Source organism: Camelus bactrianus, chromosome 4, assembly GCF_048773025.1.
Source record: "Camelus bactrianus isolate YW-2024 breed Bactrian camel chromosome 4, ASM4877302v1, whole genome shotgun sequence".
NCBI classification, from domain to species: Eukaryota; Metazoa; Chordata; class Mammalia; order Artiodactyla; family Camelidae; genus Camelus; species Camelus bactrianus.
The window spans coordinates 14058127-14071479 of NC_133542.1; the positions used below are offsets into that span (position 1 = coordinate 14058127).

The 13353-nt window shown below is 41.4% G+C and overlaps 1 pseudogene; it reads right to left on the reverse strand.

The window, feature by feature from the left end:
- Positions 1 to 12168: 12168 nt before the first annotated feature.
- LOC141577345 (cyclin-dependent kinases regulatory subunit 2 pseudogene) lies at positions 12169 to 12547 on the reverse strand (annotated as a pseudogene).
- Positions 12548 to 13353: the final 806 nt, after the last annotated feature.

Consider the following 13353-nt stretch of genomic DNA (forward strand, 5'->3'; position numbering starts at 1 on the left):
TACCTTCATGGAGATATGGACTAGACAGGCAGGCATACTAGCCTGTGAGCACCTAAGTGTAAAATTGTGACTCTAAGGCATGCGAAGAAGGTAGACTGTGGGCCTCTAGTCCTGTCAGGAAGGTTAGGGAGGGTGTTCCTGCAGACACGTCTTTGTGCTTAGCTTGAACAATGAACAGGAAGTAATGAGGCTAAAATTTATGGAGTTCTCTGTTCTTTTTCAAAGAGGTTTTCTACCCATTATTCCATTTTCACTCTCCCACAAACCGATGACTCCTTTCACTAGGTGACAGATGATGAGTCAGGTGTCACGAGAGCTTTGGTGACTTGCCCCAGGTCACACCACTAGCAAGGGCTAGGAGCCGGACAAGACACCGATCTTTTCATTCTAAAGAAATGGGGCCACAAATTAGTCTCAAATCATATTCCTCTAGTTCTTTTTTGGCTTTTAGCACTCTCAGCTGTAAAATGGTGACTATTAACCACCCCATTCACAGGGCTGCCGGCTGGATGGGAGTAGGTGGCAGGATGCCTTAGCAAACGCTGATTCTTTTCCCTTCATTTCCCTCCCCTATGATCTCTTTCTCTCTCCACTATTCCACCCCTGTTGTGCGCTGCAGGACAGAGGCATCCTGTGATAAGGGCAAATTCTTGTAACTCAACCCTAAATTCTACATATTTATTCCTTCTGGCAACTTTACATGTACTTAAGGTAAATATGTCCCTCCTAATACATCAGCACAGGACATCACACATTTATCCTGTGGTATCTAAAAACTGAATCTGCCAGGCACAGAAGTTTCATCCTCTAATGAAGCTTTTGTGTGCTGGTTCCCTCAGAGGACCAGGCCAGTATTGATGATTTTTGCTCTAGCTGGCTGGTAGAAAGAAACTCACAGTTAAATTAATACTCAGTGGTAGCAGCTAACTCATCCCAGCTTTCTGTATACATCTGCTTCTCTTTTCGTTAAGATGTATTTTTGATCATTAAATTGCATGGTTTTGTGTTTTTACGGCAGGCTACTTTTGGGAAGCAGGCAGCTTATAAAAGAGGAACCTAGGGGTGCAGAGTTAGAGAGTCCTGGTTTTGAATCCATCCTGCAACACTTACCAGACGGTGGCCTTGATTATTCAATTATTTAATTTCATTGTCCCTTAGTTTCCTTGTTAAAAAGAATGTGGTCAGTAACAGCTTCTGTATAGATGCTGGTTAAATAAGAGAAATAAATAAGAGAGAAATCTGAAAGAATCCTCTTCTGTTAAGTTGGAGACAATAATAGTTCTATTATTAACATCTACTATTATCCTATAATTAAGTGTGTGGTTGGAAAGGTTAAATAAGATCTTTTTTTTTTTTTGTGAAATGCTTAGCACAGGGTCTGAAAGATGAAAAATGTTGGCCATTACGATGATGAACCAGATATTATGCTAATGGCTAGAGGGACTAGAAAGGGAGCAAGAGTCACGTGTGTGCGTGTCCCCGCGGGTGTGTGTATAACAGGGGTATGTTTGGATGTGCTGAGAGCACAGTGCAGGGGCCACCGTTTGAGTAAAGCCCTGATTTCTGAGCCCTACGGACTCTCCCTTGGGTAAAGAGTGTCAATCTTGAGCAGTGTCTTTGTCCTCCATCTAGAAAGTCACTGGGCAATGTCATATCCTCCCTGGCAGGAGTTCCTTACCTCTCCTGATTAGACTTCAAGACTGAGTCTGCAACTGTTTTTCATTCTTCTTTCATCTCACCTCAGATGCTCTACATGGTTCCTTTTCTTGAAAAACCAAAGTGTCTGCAGATCATCACACAGAGCTGGGGTGTGCGGATAGGCTTTTGATGGATGGAGTTGGGCTGCAGTGCTCTGCTCACTTTGAATGTTGCTGATGCAACCTCTGAAGGGGGTGGGGCCTGTGAAAGAAGATAAGGACTTGGCACATGCGAGGAAAAATGACGGCTGAGGCAAGGGAAGGGCCAGAGGATGGGGGCTGTGTATGAGGAGTGGGAGGGCGCCACTTTGGGAGAGGGGAGAGGATCAGATCTGACAACGAGGAAGGGGTCAAAGTAAGGACTGTTTGCTGGAACTGCCAAGGACAATGACTGGATATTGTGCAGACGATGTGCAGTTCTATTACTTGGGAGATGAAATTAGAAAGCTCACTGGATACAAGTGAAATATATTATAGACTTGTGGGGAGAGGGCATCAAGGGAATAGTTCTCTATACATAGAAAATATCCAGGTGTGTCTTTCTAAAGACTGACACTGATGGGAGACTTCTAGCCAAGAAAATCTTCAGTGATCACCTGAAATATATGTCTTTTAACTGATAAATGATGACATAAAGAGAAGACTGATGAAGAGCAAAAGAATGAAAAGAATTGTACTTGTTTTTGAATACTTATTTACTTAAACAAAAATGACTTAACAGTGTGTGAGGATTCTGATATACCACAGATTGTGACCAGAATCCACCCATCTATCCACCCACCCACCCATTCATCCATTCATCCATCCATCCATGTATTTATTCAACAAATATTGCTCATGTCAAATGAGGGTGGCTGTGTTCCATAATTTGTTCCAGAACTAGGAGTAGTAGGATACAATGCATGAAAACTTAGGCAGGCAGTTGTCAGTTGAGGGATGGAATGGATGGGCTGTCTTGGTAGAAAGTGAGTTCCTCATCATTCCTTCTTTCCCTCCTTCCATACAGATTTCTGTATTCCCTTCTATGTGCCAGGTATTTTTCTGGGCCCTGGTTGTTTAGCAGTAGATAAGATCCACCAAGTTCTGCTCTAGTGGGAGTTTATATTCTTCTGGGACAGGAATTGAGCAAAACAAAAGGACTGGGTTGTTGATAAGTGCTGTAAAGTCAGATGAGGGGGTGCAGTGATGGGAGAAATGGGGGAGCTATATTTAAAAGGATGATCCTGGGAGTCTCTTGAAGGAGGTGGGTTCTGAGTAGTGTCCTGAATGAGGGGAAGAAGTAGGCCATGGAGAAAACTGTTCAGCTGTAATGGTCTGAGGAGGGAAAGAACTTGGCAGGTTTGAGGAATAAGGCCATTGTGATTGGAAGGTAGAAGGTGAGGGTGAGAATATTCTGGAGGGGAGTCTGGTCAAGATATGGTAAGGCCTGGGGGGTCATAGGAGGGAGTTTGGATTTCACTGTGTATGGGGTTGATAAGATCTAATTTATGTTTTAAAGGATCATTCTGGCTGTTGTGTGGAGAGTGGTATAATAGGCCTTTTGATTCAGTTCTGTTCATTTTCTTAAATGCTGGAAGAAAGACATTCCTATTTTTTTGGACAAGACACTAGATAATACAGATACTGTTATTTTCTGTCTTATCCAATCTTGAAATATTTCAAACATATTTTTCAAAACTGAACTAAAGTTTCAGTAATTTATCTGGGAAAACTTCAGACCAAACTATGTATTTAATATAGTAGGAATATAGCAAAATAATACTTCAGTCTTTAGTGATTTGAGTTTCTTCTGCTGCAGAGAGCTGCCTGCATTCTGTTTATTTGAGATGTTTGTCATCATGAACTAAATCTATTCTAGGAATCATCATATTCTTTCAGTTATGAGAGTAACCACTCTGGGTATCAGATAATGATAATAGTTGGTACTAATACAGTCTTCCTGGGTGCCAGTCATAGTTCTAAGTATTTTGACTTACTTAATTCTCACATTTGTCCTCCGAGTTAGATATGAATCCATTTTATGTTGGGGAACCTGAGGCTTAGAGAGATTGAGCAGCTTGCCCAAGAACACACAGCTAGGCAAGATTAACCTCTGGCATGCCAGGCCAGGGGCCAGTCTTCTGTACTGCCTCTCTACTTACAGAGGATTACCACTGGTTAAAAAAGATGCCAAACTGCAAGTCCCACCCTGAGGACTGCTTCAGAAATTTCTTTACTGTGTTCTGACTCAAGTTAGGGTCCAGTTTCTTCACCTGGGCTTCAGCCCAGCCCTGCTGCGCTAGGCGCCACCCTCACCTCCATCACGCCAACTCTTCTGGTTCTTGTGCCACAGCTCCCAGCCCTTTCAAAGATCTCAGTTTCTAGCTGGTTTCCTTCTGTTCTCAGCAAGTGGGCTGTCCCATGATCCTGGCTGCCTGGGAAGGAGGAGGAAGCCTGGCCCAGCTCTGTGGTGCTGGCTCATCTGCTCAGGGACAGAGAAGAAGGCAGGGGAGGTAGATCTCCCTTCAGGTGACTGCTGAGTATGCCCATGGCAGGGTTCCTGGTCTGAGAGGACTCTGGCTTCAGTAGTTCCATCCAGTTCCATCTAATGCTATTGGTCTCTGTTGTCATGGTGATCCATCTGGGTTTAAGGGTTTCTCTGAGGGGGTTTCCAGTTCTACCCTAGACTTTGCTGTCACCAGGGAGCCCCACTGGAGGGCAGTCAGTGTCCTTTTGGGATGCACTTCTCACACCTCTTCTCGGATTTTTTTTTAAATAGATACAGTCAGGTGCACATTCACAAGTATGTATATAGATGGCTTAATATGGGGAATCACTATTCCACTGATAATTTGCCTAGTCACCAGTGCAAGACAGCAAACAACTGTGAGTTTAGTAGCAGCTCTTTATGTTAATGGGCTATACACACTTGGCCCAGTGCCACCCAGGATGGACCTAATATTCCTGCCGCGCCCCTTTCCCAGCCCCTGGGCTCCTCTGTGTGAAATTAAGGAGATGCTCCTCTGTACCTTGGGAAGGAACAGAGAGTGGGGGTGGGATGGGGCTGCCCCCAAACTTTGGAAACACTTCTCGGTGCTTCCCTCCCCTGCCTTGGGCGAGGGAGTAACCACTCACCCTAGCCCATACTCTCCACTGGGTTTGCTTTCCTCCCCCTGCTGCCCTGTAAGGAGGGTGGGGTGGTGATTGTGGGTGGTGGTTGATGGTCTGACAGTTCTGGGGTCCTCGGCCTTGGGCTTTATTTACAGTATAAGAACAACAACAACAAAAATCCCTTTTGACATCCTGATACAGAAAGAATTTTGCCCGTGGCTTTTTCTTATTTTCCTTTTTCCTTTTTCATACATATATTTTTAAACCAGAAAGGCTAAAATTATTTGTTTAAAGATATTCAGTAAGATGAGAACAGATTCAGGGCTAGAGGAAAATTTATTCTGGAATCTTTTTATCATTGTTATTATATTACACAGATGTTCTTCCCTATAAAATATGAAAACTCGTTTTTTAAATCTCTGCTGTATATGAGATAAATCATGGAGTGTGTGATAGAAACAGTCAAAGACTCTGCTTTCCTTTGGATTATACCCTGTAACCCCATTATATGTGCTATTTTGGCTCATCTCATCCCTGTTTTTTCCCAGACAATTAGGCAAGGTCTTCTTACTTTGTTTATCATGTTGCTGCTCAGACTGGAGATCCGTGGGTCACCACGGGTGCCAGTGTGACCTTGCATTGACAAACCTGGTGTCTGGATGTAGAGACTGGGGCCAAGAATGCAGGAACAGGAGGTGATTCTCTTAGACTAATCCAGGCACATAGTAGAGAGTGTTCAGTGTCCTACCCCAAATTATAGGTCTTTTCCCTCCTGAACTACCCCTCCTCCACCCTGTATGGTTCTGTTGTGTCAATATTTTCTGGTGCTGGGGGGTTGACATATAACACAAATGAGGCCAAGGTAGTTTTCCCTGAAACTGCTCTGTGTGAGAGACGATGGAAGACTATTTTGTGTTTTTAAAGTCCCACCATATGGAGATAGCCTGTCTTTAAAATAAAGGCCCATTTAAAGAAAGTGTGGCTGAGAAAGAGGAAGAAAGACAGATACCCAGTGCATAGTTTAAACCCCTGGATCCAGCCATGCCTGAAGCCTATCTAGAATTCAAGTTGTGAGAGTCAACCCATTTCCTTTTCTTTTCCCTCTTATTCTCAGGGGATTTGAGTTGTATTTCTGTCATTCACAAACCAAAGTTTTACAAAGACATTCGAGAAATGGTCTTAAATTATGACTAAAATGTAGAAAAGTCAGAAATCCAGAAAAAAGAAAATGAAAAAGAGATCACTCTTTTTATATATTTTTCTCTTCATGTCCTCTGCATGCAGAAAGCAGAGGTTGACACATATCTGTTCCATATAAGGACAGGTTTCTGGATAGAGATGGTTATTATATATTAAATTGAGTCTCAGGGAATGGTTGGAAAAAAAGCATTGAAATGGGATTGCCATTCTTAAGTCTAGCCTACTTTGTGTGGTGTTGCTTGAAAGCAGGTGACAGATGACTTCTGAAATCCGTCACAACCATGATTTCCTGAAAACTGGACTGTTTGTGGCAGCACTTGACTTAACAGCCCTTCCCACACACCATCTATTTGTTGCCCACAGTGAAGCTAATCCTGGGCTGGCCCCTGGGTTTCTACCTGCTTCATCGGCTTTCTGTGACAGGTGAAAGATGAAAAAAACCCAGCTGGGTTGGGGGAGGGAAGAAAAGGGTTTCGCTCCACAGAGGGCTCCCTCCAGCCACAAGCAGGTAGAATCTCTATGTCCCACGATTACAGAGGCCTATGAGAAAGCCCATTTCACCACATGCAGCTCTCCTGGGAAGGAAAATGGGGCAGGCAGGGGCGTCGTTCTTAGTCTTGAGTCCTGTTTTTGAAAGAAAGAAGGCTGGAGTTCTCAGACAATATTCGGAGGCCTTGAGGAGGGAAAGGCTGGCTTTGGGGGATGGAGAGGGGAAGCCCTGGTATTGGTGGCTCTCTCCACAAGATGGCACCCCTACTTTTTAATCTTTGCTGCCACTTTCAGTCTGGAGGCAAAACTTGTTCAAATTGTCATAGGACACATACCATCTTGACTCAGGGGTCTTAATTTATGAAGCTGACGTCGTGTCCTGTCTCAGATCACGTGTTGCCATGTTTCAGACAGAGCTGTTTTTACGGGGGTTATCTCTAGTGTGAAAGTGGGCGTGCCTCTTCCTCCCCTTTTCCTTCTGGCTCTGCTTCTGCCTCTGAGGCTGAACTTGCTCCTTCAGGCATCGGGGAAGCAGTCTGGGGTAGAGCAATGCTTCTCAAACTAGCTGTGGTGCTGGGCCAAGTTTGTTAAAATTTCCAGGCCGTCGTGGGCTGACAATATCATCAAACAAAATAGAAATGAATAAATAGAAAAACGAAATTAAGAAGGCATACAAAAATACAAGCTCTGTCTTAATACATTTAGTTTCAACAGGCATGAAATTACATTTTAATAAATTGGATCAAAACAAAATAACTGTGGGCAAAAAGATTTACAAAAACTGGGTGTTCTTAAAAGTGTGTGTATAGGATATTAATATAAGAAATTGCTATTGTACTTTGTGAATTTTTGTTGTCTCACAAGCATAACTAAATAATAGCAGTTTCCTCGTATTAAGCAATCTATGTGCACATGTTGAGTTAACTGTGTGTATAATATAAAAAAAATTTGATCTGAGCACCCTAGCTTGTCCTCGTGCTTGATTTACCTGATCTAGGTTGGACTGATACAATACTTACAGGGGATAATGTATATCTCAACTGTTTTTATATTTTATGTTCATAACAATGATAATAGAAAAACTGGGGTATAATAAACAAAAATGTTTTGAAATAATTGAGAGGGGGTGCTGTTTCTGTTTCTTTCTCTCATCCCCTTCTTGTTCCACGAAAAGTTACCTTTTCCTGTTTCAGGATGCCTTTCCCTAGCGTTCTTGTGCTTTTACTTGCACGGGCCAGAACTTGTGACTCTTCTTGGTGAATTGTTCTTGAGCAGACGAATCTGGAAAGTTATGTCTCATCTCCGTGGTTGGCCCTGGCCAGTGGCGACAAGCATGGCAGTAGGAGAGCTCTAGCTCCCTTCAAGCTGGGACCACTCTGAGGTGTAATTAACCCGCCAGAGTCTCCTGCAGGACCCAGGCTACCCTCCATAGGAAAAGCCTTCTTGTCTTTCTCTGCTTATCTGTCTCTTACCAGTTCTTTTCCTGGATACATTCCCTTAATAAACCATTTCACGTGAATCTCTGTCTCAGTGACTTCCAGGGAACCCAGCCTAAGGCAGTATCAGATTTAGAGTATATTAGAAATCAGCTGGGCAGACCATAAAAACATCTTTATGTATTTCAAGTCTTTTGCTTCTAAAGATACTGAGGTCCCATTATTGGTAACATAATCCAAATGACCACTTCAGGATGTAAATCAACCTAATTTAACTTCCTTGGCTTTTGAGAAACCAGACAGGCTAGAGATATTTAATGTATCAATTTTCTTACCACATACTTGGAGACATTTGTCATAGATACACTCTGTTTTACATAAATCTGTGTTCTTTTTTTTCCTCCTTGATTTCAGTTAATCTAACCCCATTGTTTACCCATAGAGAAGATAAATGTAAAAACTACTTCCTCTCTGTAACGGTTTGAGATTGACTGAAAGAGGTGTTTTAGATTTTTTTCCCCTGGATGTTTTTAAAAGAGTTGCATCTACATTAATCTGTTTTAGATAATACCCTCCCCAAAAGCCTTTTGGAGATGGTCGCTTGTCATCTAGTTTTACTTGGAATAAAATAATATGACAAAACAACAAATTCAAACTAATTTGGAGAAATGCTGCTAAGAATTAGTGGAAACAATTAGAGAGCATTAAAAATGGAGAGCTGTTTTATTACTGTAAATTTTATTAGTGCTATCTTGTCAATTATCCTTTATTATAGATACCTGTTATGTATGAGGCATTTGCATTACCTCATTTAATTTTCACAGAAACCTTGCAAATGAGGTATTTTCCTTCCCACTTTTTAAAAAACACATGAGGCACAGAGAGATTAAACAACTTTGCCAAGATTTGAAGTTAGTAAACAATAGGACTGGTTATTTGAATCTAGAGTTTCCTACCAAGCCATGATGCCTCTACAGTTCAACACCATTAGCTAACTGAACAATAGTAAACTTCATCAGCTTTAACGAAGGGGCAACAACTATGTATAATTGACACAATCATTTGGTATGCCAACAGTGTTGTTCAAATGTTGTGACACGTTAAAGAGAAATAGCAGAAGTCTTCCTTGCCATCTTGTTTAGCAATGGCTACCATTTATTGCTTGCTTCAGGCATCTTACATCCACGTCTCATGTAATCATCATAAGAATTCCAAGGTAGATATTATTAGCCTAATTTTATAGGAGGACAGATGGAGAAGCACAGAAACTTTAGATAATGTGTCATATGGATAATAAAATGGGATTTCAACCCAGGAACCCATGAGCCCACTGCTATGCTCTTCACTGCTGATGCTTAGCTGAAACTTCCCTATGGAGAACGCAAAGGTGACTGCTAAGTCAGCTGAATCAGTGGGTGGGATACAGAAGTTTGAAGTTACGACTTCCTTAAAGTATTTTGTTCCTCATTGATGCCAAGTAGGTCTAGAAAAAGAGGAAACAGAGCCAGAGATATGACAGCAGCTTGGCTTCATGTTAAAGGGATGCTTTTGTTCTTATTCTACCGTATCAGTTTTCTCACCAGCTTTGATTCCCTTCCTACTGTTCACCTGTAAACAAAAACCACTGTTCACCTTTTCTGGACTGGGTTACTAGGAAATTCAGAGGGTTCATCATAGCCAGGTGTTTCTCTGCACCTGGTGTGTCTGATCTGCAGAGCAAAGGGATTCATAGACAAACACAATAGGACTCATGGTGGACCACGCAATTAATCATTCTGGGTTTCTGATTTGTTTCTTGAAACTTGCTATGTTCCTGTAATGGGAAAAAGACAGCTCCATTTATCACACCTCACCTCATGCTGCTCCTTGGCACCCTCCCCTGGGTCCCTCACCATCTCGAAACTTTTGAAACATCTGCCGTGGGCACCAGGGCAGGGGTTTCTTCCCTATTACACTCACCTTCTCAGCATCCTGGTTTTAAGCTCTCCTATTGTGACTGAAGACTGAAAGGCCAACATCCTGTGGCAGTGAACAATTAGCAAGTTCATTACTTACAGTGGCATTCATAGCTCTTTGCCAAAGATTATCTTTGTGTGTATGACAGATTGCCTGATGTTATAGAAAGAGCACTGGACTGGGAATCAGCTTTGCTGGATTTTTGTCTTGGCTCCACCACTGATGATGTGTTGGGGCTTGCGTGAGCTGCTTCACCTCTCTTGACTTTTGTTACCTTGTTTAATGATAAATCTAGGGCAAATTAGTGCTTATCAACTTTGGAGGTACCTTAGAATCACATGAAATGCATAAAATACTGATGCCCACGTCATAGCCCAGACCAAATAAATCAATCTCTGAGTCAGAATCTCTGGAGGAGTAAGAGATCTGGCATTGGGACTCTTATTATACCTCCCCAGGGGGGATTCTAATGTTGACTTGGGTTTGAGAACCATTGGCTTGGGTGATCTCTAAGGATTCTTTAGTCTAATTAGATAAATAGGTAGATAGATAGATAGATAGATAGATAGATAGATAGATAGATAGATAAATTTACCTTAGGATGGGAGAATTAAGATGACCTTTTTATGAAAAAGGAAAAGACCCATTTGAGAGGGGAGTTTGATGATACAGAAGACAAAAGGTGAATTCCTGGATCTATATCCTTGAGAAGGCAAAAGATCAAGTGCTCAGGTGGTGGGATTAGCTTTAGACAGGTGAACAGAGAGTATTTTCACAGGTGGAAAACCTGCAGATTTTGGGAGGTACTGAGACACAGTGGTAGAAATCCAAAAAGATTTTCTTCTGATTGCTTAAGTTTTTCTAAATGAGGAAGAAGCAAGGTCGTCAGAATGGAGGGGAAAGGAGGTGTTGGAGGTTTTGAAAGAGGTAAGGTATGAAAAGTCATCTGTGAGAGTGGAGAGTGAATGTACTAGAGAAATGTAATGTGACTGCCAGAAATATTAAGGGTGCATTTGAGGTTGATGGTTATGAGTTTAAAATGAGACCAGTCAGTGTGCCAAGTGTGGAACAGTTTTCTGATGACTTCCAGAATCCCAACTGCTGGTTTCTACCTGCAGAACATCTGCTATGTTCTGTCTAATCTTCGGTCATTTGTTGCCTTTGTACAATTTAGAATGATTCCTCCTTTGGTCTGTTTTCTCCAGCTTTATTGAAATATGATTGACATAACATTGTGTGAGTTTAGGGTGTGCAACATGTTGATTTGATGCCTTTATGTGTTGCACCATAGCATTAGCTAGTCTCTTCATCATGTCCCATGATTCCATTTCTTTCTTGTGGTGAGAGCATTTAAGATGACTCTCTTAACAACTTTCAAGTATATAATACAGTATCATTAACTATATTCACAATGCCACGTGTTAGATCCTCAGAACTTACTCATATTCTAACTGCAAGTTTGTACTCTTTGACTTAACACCTCCCCTTTTCTCCTCCCCAATCCCCCATCCCTGGTATCAACCATTCCACACTCTGTTTCTATGAGTAAGCTTTTTTCAGATTCGACATGTAAATGATGTACAGTATTTACCTTTTACTGTCTGGCTTATCTCACTTAGCATAATGCCCTCAGGGCCCATCCATGTTGTCACAAATGGCAGGAATTTCTTCTTTCTAACGATTGAAGAATGCTCTGTTGTATATATATACACTCCATCTTTGTCTGTTCATCCATTGACAGGAACTTAGGTTGTTTCCATATCTTGGCTATTGTGAATAATGCTGCAGTAAACATGGAAGGGTACATATATTTTTTGATATCCTATTTTCATTTTCTTTTAATATACACCCAGAAGTGGAATTGCTGTATCATATGGTAGTTGTATTTTTAATTTTTTGAGGAACCTCTATACTGGCTGCACCAATTTACATTCCCACCAACAGTGCACAAGAATTCCCTTTTCTCTACATCCTAGTCAACATTCGTTATCTCTTATCTTTTTAAAAAAATGCTATAAACTTTACTTAACAAAAACAACAGGTAAAGTTAAACAGGCACTTATATTAAGAGAAAAACTGACTAGAAGAAATGTTATCTTACAGTAACCATGCAGTAAACACTGTACAGTAACCTACTTGCAGCTGCATTTAACTGAGCTCTGTTGCTGTGAAGAATACAGCTCACACACAGGTGTGAATGAACAATTTGTACATTTTTAAGCATTCACTGAGTACTACCTTATATACACATATATATACGTTAAATTTGAAAGATTTAACTAACGTTCCCCAGATAGACTTCATTTTTGGTGATCTTTTGGAAGAAGTTATCTAAAGAGAAGAACATATGGTTCTGATTCATGAATCGTGATAAACCCAGCCTAAACTCTGTTGGATACCAAGTCTCCTCCACCCCTCTTCGGACATCAGATAGGTTTTGGGTACATGTTTGGAAAGTTCTTTGGGTAACAGGACATGCCAGTACTCTTAGTGCTCATTGAAGTACTTGTCCAAGTAGTAGATCCGCTTATGTGCCACTCTGCAGGCTGGCAGTGGGGCAGCGAGGGACCAGAGGTCAGAAGGAAAAAAGCGGGTGCAGGAGTCCGCACATCCACATCTGTCCAAGGCAACACGTGACTTGACTGCGACCCTATCTCTTATCTTTTTTATGATAACCATTCTGATAGGTGTGAGGTCTTACCTCACTGTGGTTTTGATTTGCAATTCTCTGATGATTAGTGATGTTGAACATCTTTTTGTGTACTTGTGGGCCTTTTGGATGTCTTTGGAAAAATTTGGAAAAAATTCTGTTCAGTTCTTCTGCCTGTTTTTTAACTGAATTGTTTGGTTTCTTTTGTTATTGAGTTGTATGAGTTCTTTATATATATTTTGGATATCAACCCTTTGTCAGATAGGTGGTTTGCAAACATTTCTCCCATTTTGGAGGTTCCTTTTTATTTTGCGGATTAGGCTTTGCTGTGCAGAAGGCTTCAGTTTGTTGTAGTACCATGTATTGATTTTTACTTTTTTTCCTTGTACCTCTCATGGTGTATTCAAGAAATAATTGCCAAGACCAATGTCAAGGAGTTTTCTTCTAGGAGTTTTACTGTTTCAGGTCTATGTTTAAGTCTTTCATCCATTTTAAGTTAATTTTTGTGGGTAGTGTAAGAGAGAGGTCTGGTTTCATTTTTCTGCATGTGGTTATCTAGTTTTCCCAACACCATTTATTGAAGAGACTGTCCTTCCCCATTTCATATTCTTGGCTCTCTTATCAAATATTAGTTGACTGGTCCCTCCTTTTGAATAATGCCTCATCTTCCTGGAGCTGGCTTCTGCAGCTGGCTCAGATCTCCTAATATGTCTTTGTCCTTAGGGACTGGGCATTGGCCTGGCTTCTGGCTTACTGAGTTTCTGAGGACTCGCTGTTCTTCCCTCTAGAGACAGTCAGAACTGACTTTTAGAAGGTGGTGTGCTCTTGTGCCGTA